General features: G+C 49.6%; 1 protein-coding gene across 8 annotated transcripts in view; it reads right to left on the bottom strand.

Annotated features, from left to right (window-relative positions):
* Positions 1 to 19,638, bottom strand: part of FGFR1 (fibroblast growth factor receptor 1) — a 109,373-nt gene extending 89,735 nt beyond the window's left edge. For 5 of the 8 annotated variants that reach the window (XM_081171387.1, XM_081171390.1, XM_081171392.1 and 2 more), the window contains exon 1: positions 19,069 to 19,212. The gene's annotated coding sequence lies outside the window, so the exon portion shown is untranslated. Of the gene's footprint in view, positions 1 to 18,615; positions 18,634 to 19,068; positions 19,214 to 19,434 lie in introns of those variants that run through there. The other 3 variants (XM_081171388.1, XM_081171391.1, XM_081171389.1) reach the window with 3 other exon arrangements.
* Between the last annotated feature and the right edge of the window lie 337 nt (positions 19,639 to 19,975).

Raw genomic sequence — 19,975 nt, 5'->3', positions numbered from 1 at the left:
AGGCCAGCTGAGCATCTCTCCCCTCTCCTAGCCACCAGGTGGCTTCTTCCCTTTGAACAGCCCGGGGCTGCCTCAACATGACCCATCCAAATCCTGGACTGCCACAAATTGGCCCAATTGGGACCCAGAATTTGGCCCCATCTGAAGTACTGCCAGCATAGAAGCCACTTTTAGGATTCTGTGCCTTTTGAGGCAAAACACTCCCCATTGACGCCCTCATGTAACACCCTTGTTGCTAGACTATTCCGCTTGAGGCTGCAGGTGGGGGAGATTGTGCAGGTTGGGTTGCAACCATCTTCCACCCATGCAAACAATTTCTATGCTGGCTTTCCCCCCAAAGTAGCCTTCAAGGTGGCAAGCAATGCTAAAAGTAGCATGGATTGCAACTTGTGCATCAACCACCACCATTTGCCACCCGATTAAAGACATCAGCTGATGCGCTTTAGTTGATTAAGGCACTTACTCGTGAGAAAAGGTGGGGGTAATTTAAAGAAAAATGAAGAAAAGTTATTTGGTGGCACATGCATGCCCTGGCAGCCTTCATCTAAGAACTGCTCAGCCTTCTCGCGAATGCTTTGTTCACGATCTTGCTCCCAGTACAGTCTCTCCCCCCCACCGCCACCTCTACTCAAGTACAAGCCATCTCACCCTTAAAGGGGGACAGGCTCATTTTCAACGCCCCACCCGCCTTGCATCTTCTCTTGGCTGCTTTGTAATTTAGTTTTCTAATGGTTTCTAATTGTTTAAATATTTCTATGTAAACCAGTTTGCGAGGTTACTATGAAAAAGAGCACTTAAAAACAAACACAACCCATTTGGCATATTTATCCATTTATAGGTTCTAGCTCTCAAACAAGATAGCTGCAGCCCTTAAGACTAATACGGGGGCATCTTTTCAGTTGAGGTGTCTGTTTCTCCCCAATTAGCTGACTAAACTCTGCTGTCCTCAAAAGGTAGAACTACGTGGGGTGGAAGTGGGCAGGAGGCCCCCACTTGGGGACAAAGACCCCTCACGGGTGGGTGCGGAGTGTGGCTTCCCCTCCCTTCCTCGCAGCCTGCTCTGCGGAAGGGCAAGGGAACTCAGAGGAGGCTTGTGGGCACATGAAGGCGCAGCTCTTCTTGGTGTTTACACAGCCTTTATATATACACCTGTAGAGCACGACTGTTCCTTTCAGAGGGCATGTCAGTTCCTCCCTCCCTCCCACGAGTGGGAATCTTGCCTGCTGCTCCCCTCCAGCTTCCCTTAACAACCAGGCCCTGCACATCCTCCTTGTTAAAAAAGACTTCAGTGGTTAGGCAGACATTTTAGAAGACCACAGGCTGGCTCAGAAATGGGCCACGACAGCTTCTCCCCTTGCCTGTCCCAACGCGACGAAACGAGGTGCATGTGCAACCCACTGGCGCATGGATGAAGCACCAAGGCAAGCACACATGCACAGCAACACACCTTGCTCCTGCATAGCCCTGGACGTTCAACAACAAACACAGGAAATGGACTAAAAATACTAGAGCCACATTATTCCAGGCCATGTGTGGGCTTGGAGACGGGGGTAGCCCACAAGGGAACCGACACACAGGCCTCTCATCGCATGTTTTGCATGGGTGCCAGGGATTCTCCTTATTTATTTATTTTTATTTTATTAATTAATAAAATTTATTCACTGCTTCATTGCAAAAACCCAGTTTACAAAAATAAAAAAATCATGAGTAAAAAGAGTTAAACACAACTACAGTGGTACCTTGGTTGTCAAACCAATTGGCTCCCAAACACCGCAAACCCGAAAGTGGTCCAGTTTGTGAAGGTTTTTTGGAAGCTGAACTTCCGACGCGGCTTCCAACTGAGTGCAGGAAGCTCCTGCAGCCAATTGGAAGCTGTGCTTTGGTTTTCGAACGGTTCCAGGAGTGACAACCATGGTAGCACTGTATTTAAAACATTCAAAAATATTTAAAGTCTTCAGTAAAAACAGATGAAAACATATGTTAACATTCTATGTATCTGGCTAGGTTGGTCTAAACAATAGTTATTATCAGGCACCAAAAAGCATATAGTGAAGGTGATGCCACACAAAAAGATGGATTTCTTATGAATGCAGGAGGAATGTTATATGGCACCTAAAATAGTGCCAGCTTCTGCACAGATCAAAGTGGTCGAGCAGAAACACATGGGGGGGGGAAGGAGGTAGACTGGTCCCATGTTTTTCAGGGCTTTATATACTAACTATAGCACCTTGAACTTGGCCCAATAGCAAGTTGGCCACCAGTGCAAGCAGGTCTCTGAGCCCTGGTGTCATACCGTATGCAGAGAAGGTCTCCTTTCTGTCAGGAATCTGCACTAACTGCAGTTTCTGGAACAAGTGCAAGGGAAGCCCCAGAGTGTGTTGCAGTAAGGAAATCCTGAAATAACCAATGCTTACCTTTCCTGGTCCAGGAAGAATCGTAGCAGATGGTAAAAGGTACTTCTAGCCACTAAGTCTACCTGGGTGATCCAGAAGCATCCCCAGACTGCCAACCTGCTCCTTCAGGGGGTCCAACCCCACCCAGGATAGGCAACTGACCGATTTCTGAGACACCAGAACCACTCACTGACAGGGCCTCTGTGTTGCCAGGATTCAAGGGCAGCTTGTTTGCCCTCATCCATCTCACCAAGCACTGACCCAGGAACTGCATGGCCACTCCTGAGTCAGAACTGTGCAGAGGGCCTTCTCGGTAGTGGCACCCTCCCTGTGGAACACCCTCCCTTCGGATATCAAGGAGATAAAGAATTACACAACTTTTAGAAGACATCTGAAGGCAGCCCTGTTTAGGGAAGATTTTAATGACTGATGTTTTAATGTATTTTTAATCTTTTGTTGGAAGCTGCCCAGAGTGGCTGGGGAAATCCAGCCAAATGGGCTGGGTATAAATAAATTATTATTATTATTATTATTATTATTATTATTATTATTATTATTATTATTATTATCTGAAGGCAGCCCTGTATCAGGAAGTTTTTAACGCTTGATGTTTTTATTTTGTTTTTAGATATGCTGTAAGCCGCCCAGAGTGGCTGGGGAAACCCAGCCAGATGGGCGGGATATAAATAATATACTTTGTTGGACGGGTCATGTTGTGCGGATGCCTGATTATCATCTTCCAAAGCAACTACACTATTCCAAACTTTAAAATGGAAAGCGTAATGCTGGTGGTCAACAAAAGAGGTTTAAAGACTCTCTCAAGGCAAATCCTAAAAAATGTAGTATAAACTAAGGTTACCAGATTTTTTTTCAATGAATCCGGGGACACTTTTCAGCTTCAATGGATTTTGTCAGGGGACTGATTTGTAAATCCAGGGACTGTCCCTGGGAAACGGGGACGCCTGGTAACTTTAGTATAAACACCAACAACTGGGAAACACTGGCTCGTAATCTGGTGAACTGGGTTCGCTTCCCTGCTCCTCCACATGCAGCTGCTGGGTGACCTTGGGCCAGTCACACTTCTCTGAAGTCTCTCAGCCCCACTCACCTCACAGAGTGTTTGTTGTGGGGGAGGAAGGAAAAGGAGAATGTCAGCCGCTTTGAGACTCCTGAAGGGGAGTGAAACGCGGGATATCAAGTCCAAACTCCTCTTCTTCTTCTTTTGAAAATGCTCAAACTCAGGGGGAAAGGGAGAAATGAGCTAAGAGGAAGGCATGCTTGGCTAATCCATACCATGATCAACTCCTACCTAGAAACCTATGTCTCCACTATGGAAGGACATGTAGATCCAGAATTGGCCTCCACAGTCACTTACGGACTCACTGTTAAGACCGTGTTCATGGAAGACCATCTTCCTCGGCTACAAGCGATCACCAAAGAAGAAATCATTTATGATGATGATGATGATGATGTTATGGACAGAGCCCTGTCATCAGCATAGTGATGGCACCTTGCCCCCAAACTCCTAATTCTTACCCAGAATACAGTCTTATGTATCATTCACAGAACTACAGTTCCCATAGCTCCTTGGGGATATGAACATACTAGACCAGTTTCAAATGGGAAAGCGTTCTAGGAACAGCAGGTGTGCCACTCTGCGCCACTGAGGCCACCTGAGCCTCGAGCAACAGGAAGGCATCCAGGAGCACCCCTGAGCTACGAAGTTGCTCCTTCTGAGGAGTGTAACCCCATCAAGAGCAGGCCACCTCCCAGCCATCTGGTCTAGGGAAGCACCCACTAAGAGGGCCTCCGTCTCAGTGCCTCAACTAGATTGAGCTTCCATTTGTTGGCTCTCATCCAGTCCATGACCAAGACAAGACAAAGGTCCAGGACATCCCCAGCCCCACCTGCAGGTGTAAAGGAGAAGCAGAGCTATGTGCCATCAGCATATTGCTGATGACATACTCCAAAACTCTGGATGACCCCACTCTGCGGTTTCATGCAGATGTTAATAATAATTTATTATTTATACCCCACCCATCTGGCTGAGTTTCCCCAGCCACTCAACATATGTTAAACGGCATAGGGGATCAAAATCAAACCCTGGGGAACCCCACATTGTAAACTGTCCCGGGTATATGATTGAAGGGTGGGATAAAAATAAATGAACAAACAAAGGTTTGACAAAAGCTTACAGAATCCTTTAACTGTAGAGATGGAAGGGGCCCACGGGTTATCTAGTCTGACCCCCTGAGAATCCCAACTAAAGCCTCCAACAAAGGAGAGCCAACCACCTTCCAAGGGAGTCTGTTCCACGGTCAAATGGCTCTTGCGGCCCAAAAGTTCTTCCTGTTTACAGTGGTACTTTGGTTTACAACCTTAATCCATTCTGGAAGTCCAGTCTTAAATAAAAGCGGACTTAAACCAAAGCATGCTTTCCCATAGAAAGTAATGGAAAATGGATTAATCCGTTGCAGATAATGAAAAGCAACCCCTAAAACATGAATTTTTCTATCTAATGAGACAATTGATCCATAAAATGAAAACAATAAACCAGGCTGCAATCTATTATCGAGTATCAAAAACTGGCAGTGATCTACCCATTGCCACTGGAGGGACAAGACGGGAGGGGGGAGTTTAAGGGGTGTGTGGAAACACTCAAACTGGAGGGATGAGGAGCGCGCATGGGGTGCGTGTGGGGAAGGAGGTGGCTAACTGGATGCAGGAGAGGAGAGTTTTGGGGTGAGGGAGCTGCAGATCGCTGAGGGGGCGTTTCCCCCCCAAGCCCCTGCGGGGACTGCTCTCCTCCCGCAGCTGCTGAGGGAGGAGAGCAATCTCTGCAGAGGCTTGGGAGGGAAGTGTCCCCTCAGCGATCTGGAGCTGAGCTGCTTTGACGAGAGGGGGATCTCAAAAGATCTGGTTGGCGGGCTCGCCACTCTCTCCCTCGCAGCTGCAGGAGATGCCATGACAACCCCCTTCTCCGCTGCCGGACAACGGAAGTGTGGCATTCAAAACGGAAGTGCACCTGTGAACAGAGTACGTTCGTAATCATCATCATCATCACAACCCGGAGCACTAATTTCTGGGTTGTAATTGATTGTAATCCAAAATGGTGGTATGCTAGACTGTTCGTAAACCGAGGTACCATTGTAGTTGGAATCTCCTTCCTCTGGAGCATCAGGAAACAGGCTCCCTCTTCCACATGACAGGGATTTGAGGGTGGCTGATTTCTCCAGGCACACTTTTTCATTCATTCATTTAAAAGCATTATATGCTGCTTGAAGCAGCCCAAGCATTTCCCCAGAGAACAGGGGGACAGCAGCAGTCATCGCATGAAGCCTAGGGCTGGGCAATATCTGGTTTTCAACATTGTGCTATACAGTGTATCACCAGCTAAACAGTGTGATATACCAATATATCAGGATGTCTGAAATAAGGATGAAGCTATTGGCTGGTTTCACGGTTTCTCCCACATTAGGATTTTTGCATAGGACACACACACACACACACATCATGATTCGCGATATATTGCCAGGTGAAATATTATGAAACCAATATCCTGATATGGACTTCAAACTGGTTTTGGATAATGTATCAATTTATCACCCTGCCCTAGTAAAGCCTGAATGAAGTCATGAGATTGGCAGGTGGGTGGTCCTTTGCACCACACCTGAAACTGGATGAGAGACACACAAGCTAGACTTCTATGGCAAAATTCCACCAACGGGGCGCCACAGCAGAGAAGACCCTTCCTCATGCCACTGCCATGGGTTATGCTCCTCAGCAGAATTACACAAATGTCCTCCCCAGAAGATCTCAAAGCCCAGGCTGGCAGTGGCAGGAAGGAGTCATGCAGGAACTTGGCTCCCAAGCCATTTGAGACTGGGGGGGCCTCTTTGGTCACAGGGACACTGGGGAGTGTGACCTGGGGAGGTCACAGCTCCTTCCCATCTACATCCCTTGACTCTCATAACTACTCTTTCTTGGCAGAATGAGGACCAGAAACCAACCCACTGTCAAAAGGAACCTGTACATTCATTGCTTTGCCTTCTGCCCTGCCCCCCACCAACTTGCTGCCTTGGGAAGGCCGCTCAGAAGGTAATGTGGCCCCTGAGTTCAACAGGGTTCCCTAATAATAATACTTTAATAATGTTATTATTTGTCCCCTGCCCATCTGCTGGGTTGTCCCAGTCACTCTGGGCAGCTTCTGCTACAGACCAAGGAAGCCTCGGGGCACTTTCCCTGGGGCAGGGCAGAGTCTTGGCTGAACTCGGGGCCAGCAGGTCCAACCTACACAAAAAGAGCATTTCAGATGCTCCAGTGCAAAGCCAGGAATATAAAACGGATAAATCCAGCTGACTTCTGTTGCCAACTCCTCCCCACCCCAACTGTGTACCTTGAACACAAACAGCCTTGAGGCTTGCTTTTGTTTGGTTACAGAATTAGCTCTCCATATTTCACACAGCGGGAGGAGGGGGGGAAATAAATCGAAGAGAAGCTGCTGGGTGATTCAGCTGCAATGGAAACTTCAGCTCACCATCAGCCTCCTCCTATGTCACCCGCCGGCTCCGTGGGCTCAGCTATGTGACACTGTGCTAAAAACACAACTTCCAAACAGACCCACAGGAAGCCTAAAATCAGGCCATACCAATTACCACAGGTCAAAAAAACGTCCAGGACTATTCTGAGGCAGAAAGAAGGGCGGGTGAAAGAGAGACACTGTAGATTAACCTCCTCCAACCACGCAGCCTCCCGACAGATGTTTGGGACTGCAATTCCCATGAGGCACAGGCTGCGGGTCTAATGGTGGGGAATGAGGAAGTGGTGGTCTGAAAGCACCTGAGCAGTGGGAAGCCCACAAACAGGGCCTGGGCACCCCACCATCAGCTGGGGGAAGGCTGGCACAGGGGGCCCCTTGACTTGAGGACGGGGTTTATCCTTAGCACCCACTGACAGGGGCTCATCCATAAGCTCTCAGAATCAGAGAATGTCTCCCAAAGAACTGTCCCTCTGAACGGGCACAGAGTTTATTTCCCAAGAAGAGTAGGGGTGGCAAACATCAGCCTGGAGGCTAAATGCAGACCTCAAGGCCTCCCTGTCCGGCTCTGCGCACTCTCGCCAGACCACACCACCCACTGGCCCTCTCCCCAAACTCTCAGGAAGGTGTCCTTCCTCTGGCTGAACCAGGTGGAGAAACCTCCGACACTTGTGTGGCTGAACCAAAGCAAGAGATGCATTTGTTGCTCTGCAAAGTTTTCATTTGCTTCTTCCCACCCCTGGAATGGGACCCCCTGCTGTGGCAATGAAAAACCCCAGACTGGGGAAAGTTCCAGGCAGGCTGGGGCTGATGGGAGTTGTAGTTCAAAACACATGGATGGCACCAGGTTGAAGAAGGGTGCATCCACTTGTAATCTTCACAGCAAACCTGTAGGGTAGGTCACTGTTATCACCATCCCCCGACCTGCGGCAAAGCAAGCCGACCGGGCGCCTGGGGCAGCGTGCGTACCCTGTGCCCGGGGGCAGGGCCAGCCACCCAAGGGGGCACCGCAGGACCTCCAAGGAGTCTGCCTGCCTCCTCCTACTCAGCCGCCCTACAGCTGAGGGGGAGGCGGCGGGCGGACCATTTGGGCAACGCAGAGCCTGCGGGGGCTCAAGCCACCACGTCACTCCCAAGAGAGATGCATGGCTCAGGCATGCTGCAGGCCCCGCAGTGAGTGCCGCCCACCATTTTGTCACTCCCCCCCTCAGTGGGGACACCCAGGGCGGACGGCACCTACCACAACCCCCTTGCTATGCCCCTGACCCTGTCGTAAGATGAGCGAGAGCCAGAGCCAGTTGGTTACTTAAGGGCACCTAGTGGGTGAGTCTGTGACAGAGGTGACATCTGAATCACTTCATCCAGCGACAACCCCTAGATTAAGGGACTTTTCTTCTTTAAGTTCTCAAAGCGCTTAACCCAGCTCAAGGTAGTCATCTGAACTATCCAGATGTTTAACTGAGACTCAATCACAGTTAGTCCGTCATTGGAAAAATAAGACTTTAGAGCCATCTTGCCCCAAAATGGCAACGAGACATTGTGTTTCGACAGCTGAAACCTTGGTTTAAGGAGGCATTTGGCGCCTAGCTTATATATCTGAGTTTTTAACATTGGCCCTTGATCCATATCTCAGTCTCATAGCAATTATGCTATACCAATCCTCATTAGGAACCTGAAACAATATGCCACTCCTTACCAGTTAACAAAGGTTTCCTAGTCAACTGGAAATGATAACAGTAGAACACCACAAAAGCAGTCATTTACATACTTGCTGAATTCATTCCATGCACAAAAGGTTAGACTAGATTTCCCACTCAAGCCTTTAACCAGACTGCACGCCCAATAATTTATGCAACAATTAACAAGATCACTTAAAAACTAGAGTCAGAAAAAATCCTCGCTGAGAGCTTTGTGCACCTCTACATGTCAGGCCAGAAACAATTTGCTTAAATAAAACCTACTTAATTACACTGGGAGCAGAGGAAGGAAACCACACAAATTAATGGTTAAAGCAGATTCAGAAAAGTCAACATCCAGGTATGCAAAAGCAAGCAGCAGCCTCCTCCCAGCGCTGCAGACTCACACCTAGCAGGCAGACCAAGAGCACAAGCAGAATACTGTACTCAGCACTCATGTCTCACAACAAATGTAACTGATTTGTAAGAAAGACTGTACAACCTGAAAAAAGAAACAAGGCGTGTACTTTTGTAAACCAAGAAAATCATATATATATATATATATATATATGCTTTCGTAGATTTTCACGGGTACAGGAATGCAGGTTTTGGTGTCTTCGGGTGTCTTCCCGTGTAAGAGTTGGGGTGTCTAGGCGACGTTTCGACGAGGTCTCACTCGTCATCTTCAAGTTGGGGTGTCTAGGCGACGTTTCGACGAGGTCTCACTCGTCATCTTCAAGTTGGGGTGTCTAGGCGACGTTTCGACGAGGTCTCACTCGTCATCTTCATATATATGAAATGACCAGCAGATACCTCCCCCAAAGCAGCGGCAGCACATGGGGTCTGCCATGTATAGCCATGTGGCCAGCTCAAGACCTCTGGGCCACTTGGGGGGAGCCGAGGTGGCTTCGCATGTGCCGGGGAGGGGACATTTCTTGCCTAGAGCAGTCAAGTTCAAGTGGTTGACCCCCTGTTGATCCTGGCCGATCGTGGGAACCGCATTGACCGTTGGCTGATGAAAACTGCGAAATGATAGTTTCTGCCCCCCTTCCTCTGTCCCCCCATTGTGTGAAGTGGGCGGAGCTTGTCATTTTCTCTATGTGTTGGTGAATTTGATTATTGCCTTTATTGCTGCGTGCGTCTGTTAGTGGTGTAGTTTGAGGTGAGCGTTTTTCTCCCTTAAAAAAAGCTCAACAACTCTTGCCTCTCCCCAAAAAGCTCAACAACTGTGGTCAATGACATTGGGTAGATCACTGCCAGTTTATTTATAGTAGTAGATCGCAGTCTCTTGGGCGCTGGACAGGCCTGGCCTAGAGGACCAAATATTTATCTTCCCCATACCCACGAGCCTGCACAAGTGAAGCCCATCCCGTCAGGATTGCACCTTCTGTTCCCCAGCGGGCCAGGTGCAACGGAAGTTGTGGGAGAAGAGGGGGAAGCTAGAGAAGCAGGTGGTTAGAAACAGCTCTCAGGTACACCTGGGGCAAAAAACTGCCCATCCACTGCAGTGGAGGGACTTCTTCTTCTTCTTCTTCTTCTTCTTCTTCTTCTTCTTCACAGGCCGCAGACGCAACTGGCTGGCACAGAAGACAACTGGGGAGAGGGATCCCAAACATCACCCACCTGCTTTCTCCTCCTCCTAACGGAAAGCCCAATTCAGAGCCTTCCTCTTCCGTGTGCAGAGCTCATCCTGCTCATCCCAAAGGGGCTTGCACAGCAGGATTGTGTCCCAGGACCTCCTGCTTGGTTCATCCTCAAAAGACGTTTTGAATCAGCTGCAGTTTTAAAAAATGGACAGATGATCCTGATCTACGGGAGACTGATAAAGATCCTGTCTCTCCTGAAAGGAAGAAAGGCCTCTTCAGCAGAGCCAGGCCCTGTCCTCCTTGGAAGAGGAATTGCACGTAATGGAGGGCTCTTCCCCAGCCCACAGTCTTGTTCCCAAGCGGAGGCTTCTTTCCATTCCAGTCAGGGACTGTCTTGATGTATTTTAATCCTCTCTGAAGACGACAATGTAGGGGCACCAATGCATGCCAGCCACACACACACACCCCCCCCATTACAGAAGCGAAGTGCTCATGTGGGGCAGTGGAGAGAAATGGCCTCCTGCCAAAGAAGTATGTGAGAGACCTTGACACAGCCAAGGCTTGGCAAACTCCCCATTCCTCTCTTACTTCCCCTGATCGTTTGCATCTACTAAATCTGAGGGAAGCAAAAGGTCCACAGGAATCCATCTGCTCAAGTTGGATGATGTGTTTCAAATCTTCTCTCCTTGTGGGGCTGCTTCTGGCATATATATAGAGAGAGAGAGAGAGAAGAGAGAGAGAAGCAATTTCTCCATGGGACTTATGGGTCGACCCCCTTTCTGACCAAAGGAACCAGAGGTGATTTCCAATATTGAAGCCCAGAAATAAAGCTCTTTATTCCCTACCCTTCGCCCAATGCTACATCTTAATCACGTTTGGGAGCAAAATGGCCGCAGGCTGCCAGCCACCAGGAGAGTTGTTTTCCCATGCTCCCTCGCAAGCAGAGCTGTTTTTTCGTTGGCGTTCCTGGGAACTCTGCAGTTCCAATGAAGCTTTGCAGTTCTCAGTGAGCAGATCCATAATGACAGGCAAGGTTCTCTGAAAGACAGCTGGTCCCTGGAATCCACAGGTCCAGAGGAAAGTGGGAGCATTCCAGGGGGGGGGCAGGGATCGGGGATAGATCTCTGGGTAATTTGCAGAAGATCAGCCATGGTTTTCTCACTCCCAGCAGTTTAACAACAAATATGACTTTTTCTACTACTACTTTTTTGAGACTCTTAAATCAGGCTCTTGGAAGCAGAGTAAGATGAGAAAGAAACTGAGCTGAGTTCTGGTATTAAAAGAAATTTATGGGGATGAACACTCTGCTCCTCGATTCTATGCTCCGCACTGCACACAAATCACTATTTTGCACCTGGTTGGGCCTTGGGGTTCTTGTAAAAAAATCTAGTAGAAGCCTCAAGCCTGAAGTCTGCCCCGTCCTGTCCTACACGGAGTTTGCTTCATGAAGGCATAATATGTTTGGGTGCAGACAGTGATGGGCATCTTAGAGATCGCTCCCCAGAGTCACCCTCAATGTGAGGAAGTCCAAGGCAGACAAATCAATGTGGAAGGGTTAGGCTTGGACAGCTACTGCCCCAACCTTTTGGCTTCCCTGGCAATTACTCAGCTTGGAAATCCCCTACCTGCAATCTAGCTCATTAGGTGGGCTTAGGCAAGCTTCCACATATCAGAATAATATTGGCCTACTTTGCAGGGTTGCTGTACTTAAGTGCTTTGAAAACTTAAAAACACAACAAGCATTTTTACCATAATCCTAAACTTATTTACATGAAAAGGAAACCAATGTTTTCAACTGGGACTTCATCCTCAAAGTGAAGCTCTCTGAAGAAAAGTTGCCAGCACTACACACTTCAGACTTCTTTACAGCAACAAGGCTTCCTGGCAGATGGGCTTGCCAAGGAGTGCCAAACTTCCACTAATATTACAAGATTAAAATTCCCCAAGTTCCATGGGGGCAACGTCGCAGCAGTCAATGTGCTTTAAGAGCAGAGTAGAATTGTAGTGTTAATACAGTGGTACCTCGGGTTACATACGCTTCAGGTTACAGACTCCACTAACCCAGAAATAGTGCTTCAGGTTAAGAACAGAAATCGGGCTCCGGCAGCGCAGCAGCAGCAGGAGGCCCCATTAGATAAAGTGGTGCTTCAGGTTAAGAACAGTTTCAGGTTAAGAACAGACCTCCGGAACGAATTAAGTACTTAACCCGAGGTACCACTGTATTGACATTTCTCCAAAATTCCCTATAGGTTTGCTTTTCTACACCAAAAGACCCCTGAGTTGTTTTTGACAAGCCCCAAGCCTGGACATGTGCACCCACTTTTTATCTCTCTCACATTCACACAAAGTGCTAGGAAATTATTGAGGCCGCTAAGGCCTGTCTCTAACAAAGGGAGAGAGCAGTGTAGTGGTTAGAGCAGGGCTGTCTGAGGTGGAGCTGCAAACCCCAACCACCAGCGGCACAATTGCCAGCCTCCCGCAGAGGTTGGCAGGGAGGCAGACAGAGCCGCTCCTACAGAGCAGGCAGCCTCTTCTAGGAAGGGGTAACTTGAGACTCTGAGAGACATTTGGTTCTTGCTTCTTGTGGTAAAGACATTTCTGCCACAACAGACTAGTTTGCGAATTAATGCTCAATGGGCGTGTGCGTAGGTAGATTTTTTCCAGAAAATTTTCCAAGATTTTATTCTTCCACGGGGGGGGGGGGGGGAATCATTTTTATAAGTTCTTTAGTAACAACGAATGGGTGACAATCACAAGTAATAGGCAAAGCTTGCCAGTTTCAAAGAGGGTTTTTTGGGGGCTTTGTTTGTTAAACACAAGTAAAATGAGCATGCTAAATTAGATAATTGGAAAATTTTCCAATGCAAACTAATTTCCCCTGGATGCAGATTACTCTATACAAATTACCCCAATTTGCATAGGAAATAAATCAAACATGTTTTCAAGGACTACAGTCCATTTCATCCGATGTCGCCAATATTCTTGAATTTTATGCATCTGATGAAAGGGACTTTTGTCCACAAAAGCTAATGCCATAATAAATTTTATAGTTGTTAAGGTGCCACAAGACTCTTGATTGATTGTAATAAGAGAAATCCAAAGGATCTTATTCACACAAAGCAAAATGGCTCAGAATTCTACCTCCCAATATCTAAATGCATAGCCACCTAACCACCCCTGGACCACACTCTTAGACCAATGTGCCAGATGAAGGCATTTTGGTCACATTCTTAACCCAGTGTTTTTGTTTTCAGCCCACTCTGTTAACGTCCTCTTCCCTCTCTTTTCTCTCTGCCCAACCATCTGTTAACCTTTAGCCCTTTTCTCTCCCCATCCCAGGACACTCTCTCTATGCAGGTCACCCACTCTGGACCCACCCCTCTCATTGTCACAGGGGGTCTCTCTTCATCTTTACCTTCTAATAGTCTTGATACATCTGGGGCAGCTGTGGCTCTTTCAGAGCACCATCCACCCTGGAATAATCTAGATTGCAAAGTAGCAGCTGAATATTCTCCTTTTTCGCAAGGTACAATTACACAACAACTGAAGCTGAAGTCCTAGAGCAGGGCTGTGGAATCTGGTGCCCTCCAGATGTTGCTAGAGAACAAGTCCCATCATCCGTGACCACTGGCCATGCTGGTTGTCACGGACAGGTTGAACAAAGAAATGGTAGGAGGAACCCTCAAGGGAAGACGGCTCAGAGACCGGGGAGTAGGTGTAAGGCAACAATGAGAGGTGAGAGCGATAAGAAGACTGGGAGGAAGAGGTGGTGGAAGCTGAAGAGGGAACCGGGCTGAGTGAGTGGGGAGTCTGTCCAGAATCAGAGGCAGAAGCTGAAGCGTGGGAAGAGGGAGACTAAGAGGCAGAGATGAGCCAGGATGTCACTGTCTCCTGCTGCAACAGGCTCCCCTCCCCCCTTGTCTCCCAGAACCAGAAGAAGCATGAAAAGGGCGGAGGAGAGGTTGGCTGCACACAGGCATAGTCTCTGGTTGCTTGGGGAAAGCCCTGGAGAGGAGGGGTCTTAGCTGGCTGTGGGGAGGTTGGAACTTTCAGTCTTGGCAACTGATCTTCATGGAGTAAGGCCCCAAGGAGTGTGAACTGTGTGCCCAGTAGGTCTAACACTGAACCAACTCTGTGGAGGTTGTGCTTTTGCTAATAAAGAGTTGACTGACTGCTCCTGCGGCACAGGGTGGGGCTAACTGAAGTTGGGAGCCCAAGAGCATCTGCAGGGCCACAAATTCCCCATCCCTTACTCAGAGGTAGGTATAAAATACACAAACCTTTTTCACAAATCTGCCAAGAACCTACAACCCTCAATTCCCAGTGGCTGAACTTTCATCCTTAAAGCCATGCTGGATATGTCAAAGAAAACCCAGGAAAATCTGAACACTGGTCAAGCAAGTTCAGTCGGTAGAGCATGAGACTCTTAGCCTCAGGACTGTGGGTTCAAGTCCCACGTTGGTCAAAAGATTCCTGCATTGCAGGTGGCTGGACTAGATGACCCTTGTGGTCCCATCCAACTCTGTAATTCCATGGATCTAAGATTTAGATGGGTTCAGTTTAAACAGAAGTGAACAAATCAAAACTGGCTGAACAATGCAACAAGAGAATTATGTCTTTTATAGGTCTTGTTCCAAGAAATACTCTTCAGTTACAGAATGCCAAACTTCAAAAGAAGTGCCAATTATCATTTAGTCTGTTCCCACCTTTTCAAGATAGAAGTATCAATGGGATAAATTTCTAGGGAGTGTATTTATGATCTGGTTAGGATCTGGTGGTATTTGGAATCTTTCCTTAAGAGTTCCCAGGATTGTGTAATAGCCATTTGGGGCTGGAGGGATATGTGCAGTGAATAAAAATTAAATTGCGCATTGACAAAGGATGGAAGCTTGCAGGTTTGAAACATAAACCAGTTTTAGCTATCCCTCACTGTAAAACAGTTCTGGTTTTCAAACTCTTGAATTCAAGCCCAACACAACTTGAGAAAAATCTCTGCCAAGTATTTAACTCACACTTAACCTTATTTGTGGTGCAAGAGTCACTTCCTGCTTAGTCAAGGTGCAGGACCACTGATCCACTCATGCCGAACATGTGAAATGATTCCATTGAAAAGCCCTGCTTTTGAGGCCATGCATGAAGCCATTAAACTTTTTCTTGGGGTGCTTGATCTGTGATAGCTCATTCACACAGAAGTCACCACTCTGAATCATCAAATGAGAAGCTCACAAAGAAAAGCAGCTCAGAAACAGAAGGAACTGAAAATTCCCATCAAGCCAAAAGTGCCATCCTGTCAAGGAGAGAACAATCCCCCACCCCCGACAACGCCAAGCAGTTTCGCCAGGGACAGCCAACTCCTTTCAGAGAATAGCAAGAGCTCGGCTCTCGCACACCAAAGGCCTCCCTAGTCCCCCTTACCCCACGGCCCATGGGGAGTCCCAGGCCTCTCCTGATATTCCTCTCCTCTAGTAAGCTGTTACTCAGGGATGCTGATCCTGGAGGCACAAGTAGCCATTAGGACCAGCAGCCATTGACAGCCCTTTCCTCTATGCATCTGTCTAATCCTGCATAAAAGCCATCTAAGTTGGTGCCCATCACGGCACCTGGTGCAAGGACCCTTGAGCTGTGTCTCCCAGAGCTGGATTACCAAATAGGCAGAGTAGGTACTGGCCTACGGGCCCCAAACCTTTTAGAGGCCCCATGTCAGAAGGGAATTAAGAGAGCAAGATAACAGGTTGTTGCTGTTATTGTTTCATATTAAATAAACAGGGGTAGGAAAGGAAGGGGACTTTCAAAGGACAAGGGATGGCAGGATCTGGTGGTCGAGGAGATGGAATTAGGCACAAGGCAAGTGGGGCTGGGAAGGGGAAAATAGAAAGGAACAGACTCCTTCACTCTGAGCTTCTGAATCAAGAACTTCTGCCTACAATAAGGAGGCTACGTACATCACAATACCTCCAAAATAAATGTCTATCTTTAACTTGATGAAAGTTGAGCTTTGGAACACCTTGCCATAAGGAAAATGTTGCGGCAAGGAATTTAGCACTTTCTAACAATCGACAGGTTATCAGAGCATAAAGAGATGGCAGGACTTGCCAATCAGTTGTGCCAAAGGTTGCTTCCACCTGCCACCATTTAGTGACTGGCTCTTCCCTGCACCACCATTTGGAGACAGAATTTTTTTATTATTACATTTCTATACTGCCCTTCATCAAGAGATCCCAGGCTGGTTCAAAGAATAAAATACAACATAAAACACAAGTGAATAATTAAATCAAAACAAAAAGCCCACCTTTAAAAAGCTGTAGGATAGGCCTGGTTGAAGAGGAACATTTTTGCCTGGCACCTAAAATATATAATGAAGGTGCCAGGCCAACCTCTGGAGAGCATTCCACAAAACAAACTTGTCTTGGGGGTTGCCTTGGAGGTGCACCCACAAGGTCACCCTTAAAAGCAGCATTCATTGTAGCCAATAAAACAGATGATAGTGGGCTGTTTCGGCAGTTGCTCAGTTTTGCAAATGTGTGCCAGGGTCCCAAAAGGCTTTACCCTGCTGCCTCTCAATTGCTAGGCACTTGCCATCTCTTAAGTCCTTCTGGGCATGAATTCCATTGCATCAACATTCTGGCCAGCTCATAACACACAGTTGGCAAGAAATAAACGTTCAAAGAAGAACAATCATAGTTGTTATATTGCACTATGGCTGTCCCAGGATGTGCTCTGAAGGCTTTCTTTTCTTTTCTTTTCTTTCCATAGCAGTGGAAGTCCGCTTGCAGCTGAATTCCTGGACATGCTAGGAAAGCAGGGGAAGAGAATCTTTTGCAGCTGCAAAGCCACATTCACTCCTGGTCAGCCTTCTAGGGGCCACTTGGCAGTGGTGGGCAGAGTCAGAGGCAAAAACAAGAAGAAAAATCTAACTTTGTAGGATAGCCAAGTTTCTATGCACCCACCAGAGGTCAAGGACACATTCTAGCCTGGGGTAAACATTCAAGGAGGGTGTGGAATATGGCTGGAGAGGAGGCGTGTGACCTGGGAAGAATTGTAAGGGCCAAACAGAGACCTGGAGGGCAACATCTCACTTGGGACCAAGGTTTCCCAGCCCTGTAACTAGAGAGTAAGCCCCACTGAACTAAATAGGATTTACTTTTGACTAGATGTGCTTTCATTTGCACAACATACGGTTTCATCAGCTCTCCAAAACAGGCACTCTTCAGTCTGTTTGTGTCAACAAATTCCATAGGAATCACTGCACTGAGTCTCTCGCAGGCAGCTAAGAGCCCAGCGGTATCTCAGCAGATTTACTGTAACTTAAGCTCTTGTGGATGAGAGCCAAACCTGTGCACAAGATAAGGAGAGGCGACCCTGCACTTTCCTTGAACACATTTGGGCATTGCACAGAAATGTCACAGACTTACTGTAGCTCCTACATTTCAGGGGCCTTGGGCCCCCCTGCTTATATCCTCCCCCCACCCCACCCTGGAGTCCACTGCTGCCAATGGAGGAGGCGGCCTCATGCAGCTAATGGAGGCAGCTCTGGAGTCCACAAAAGATCACAGCACAAGTAAATCTCTTAGTCTTTAAGATGCCAGGAGGCTCTCTGCTCTTTCTGCATCTATCAAGAGCAGTCTTCCCTCCCCTTCAGCCAAGCAGGGTGCAAAGTAGCAAGGGGAGAAGCGGGGCTCCTTCCTCTGAACCAGCCTTCCTAAGGGAAAGGATGGGGTGTGGGGTTGGGTTTTTTCCAGGAGCCCAGTAAGAAACAGGCATCTCGGAGGGATTCTGGATACCTGCTGGCTCACACACCTCACCCTCTGTCCCAACCTTTCAGAACAAATAGATTTCAAACTTTAACAGGATTTAAACTTACAGCATTTCTTAGGTCTGTGTAAAAGGTGCGCCAACAGTCACATTGAGCAACAGGGACAAGCAAGCTGAGCTCCTGGCTTCCCAGGAGGGTGGGCAGAGTCCTCAGGGTCTGCCCCCAGGTCCCAATTCCACAGACCCTGCAGCTCTCCAGTTTGGCGACTGGGAGGGCAGCTGATATTCCTAGGATGTGGGGGGGTGGGGGCGCTGGGGGCCCCACCTGCTGCTGATCCTTTGCCTTAGGCAACCCAAGCACAAGCCACAGAAAGATCACACCTTGCTCTGGCGGAGGCAGGAGTTATTTCAGAATAGCTACCACTCAGCCGCTGCCTGATGCTCGGCAAGAGAGAGAACACTCTCTGCCCTCAAGGAGCTTACAATCTTCATTCTGAGAGCGGAGAGAAGGCCGGCAATTCAAGCCGAGACCGCGAGCCAAGGCAGCTCCTCATGCCGACTTCGCTTTCGTGAGGGGTCGGGAGTCGGGGGTGAAAGCAAAGGCTTCCGCGGGCAGGCGCCCGGATTCCCAGTTCGCCCATAAAGGGGTTTGCCTAAAAACCAAAACGTACCAAGTCGATCCCCAGAACCAGCTTAGCCGCTAAACGCAGGTCGACCGAGCACGCCAAGAGCGCCCTTGCCTCCCCGGCCCCGTCGGGCGCTGATCCGCCGCCAGCGCCGATTCCCTGCCAGCAGGATGCGGCCGCGCAGCTCGCAGCTCAGTCCAAAGCGACGGCGAGGCGGCCAAGCCTGCTCCGCTCCTCCCGGGGCCCCGCCGCGCTCCCCCCGCCGCCGCCGCCCCCTCCCTCCCCCCCCCCGCCGCCGCCCGCGCTGCACCGCCGGGAGCCCGACGCCGGGGGCGATGGCGGACCCGCTTCAGCCGCGGGAAGTTGGCCAGCTTCTGGCCGATCCCCGCCGCTGCCCCTCGCCGCCCGCGCCCGGATCCGCGTCTCCGGGAGGCCCGGCGGCCCAGCGCCAAGTTGGCCGGGAAAAGTTTCTGGCGCCGCCGCGTTGGAGCGACTTACCGCTGGGCTGGGTCCCTCCTGGGCCGGGCGGCGGAGCGGGAGCCCGGCAGGGCCGCGCGGGCCCCGGGAAACAATGGGCGGCTCTCCTCGACTGGCCGTCCCGGCTGGCGGGCCAAGGGCAGCCTCCTCCTCCCGGCGGGCCACGAGCTGGCGGCGGCGGCGGCGGCGGCGGCTTCTCGCTGAGGCAGCCGGAGCCCAGGCGGAGAGTGGCTCCCGCAGCGCCGCGCCGGAGCCGCGAGGGAGCCTCGCTCCGCCCCCGCCCCGCCCCGCTCGGAGCCCGGCCCCGCCAAGCCCCTGCCCCAGTCCGGCCGCGATGCTCCCCCCACTTACCGGGGAGTAAACCCCATGGACTCCAGGAGGACTTACCGCTGAGTAGCGAGGAGAGGCGCGCCCGTCTCCTCGGCCGGCCTTTTGCGGCAGGCTTACTCAGCGGCAAGCCGGCCAAGTCCCCCCAAGTCCCCGAAGCGCCGGCGCAGCTGCTCCTGCGCCCGCTCCCTCTGGGCTGGACTCGGGGCAGGAGAGCAGGGACCCCTCGGCCCCCGGAGCAGCTTCTGGAGGAAGGGAAGCCGCCTTCCCATCTCCAGAGCGCCCGCCCTCCCCCGAAAGACCGCTCAGTCTGGAGCTGGGACCGAGAGCGAGGAGAGCGAGGCTCCAACGCCCTCCAGCGCCCCTTGGGCAGCCGCTCTCACGAGGTGGCTGAGAGGATAAAAGGAGCAGGATGTCACCTTGAGCTCCTTCTAAGATGGGTTATAAATGCAAGAGGTAAGTAAAATTGCAGCTCATAAGGTTGAAGTCCTGGCCATATTTGCTTGGAGCAATCTCATTTCCAAGACAGCGTGTCTAGGATCAGGCTGCATGTTATGTATTGAAGTTCTTACCCTGCCCACCAGGAATATCATGTATATAG

This window comes from Podarcis bocagei (genome assembly GCF_964188305.1).
Source record: "Podarcis bocagei genome assembly, chromosome: 15".
In the NCBI taxonomy this organism is placed as follows: Eukaryota; Metazoa; Chordata; class Lepidosauria; order Squamata; family Lacertidae; genus Podarcis; species Podarcis bocagei.
Note: the sequence above shows the minus strand (reverse complement) of the source record. Positions and strands in the feature narration are given on the sequence as shown.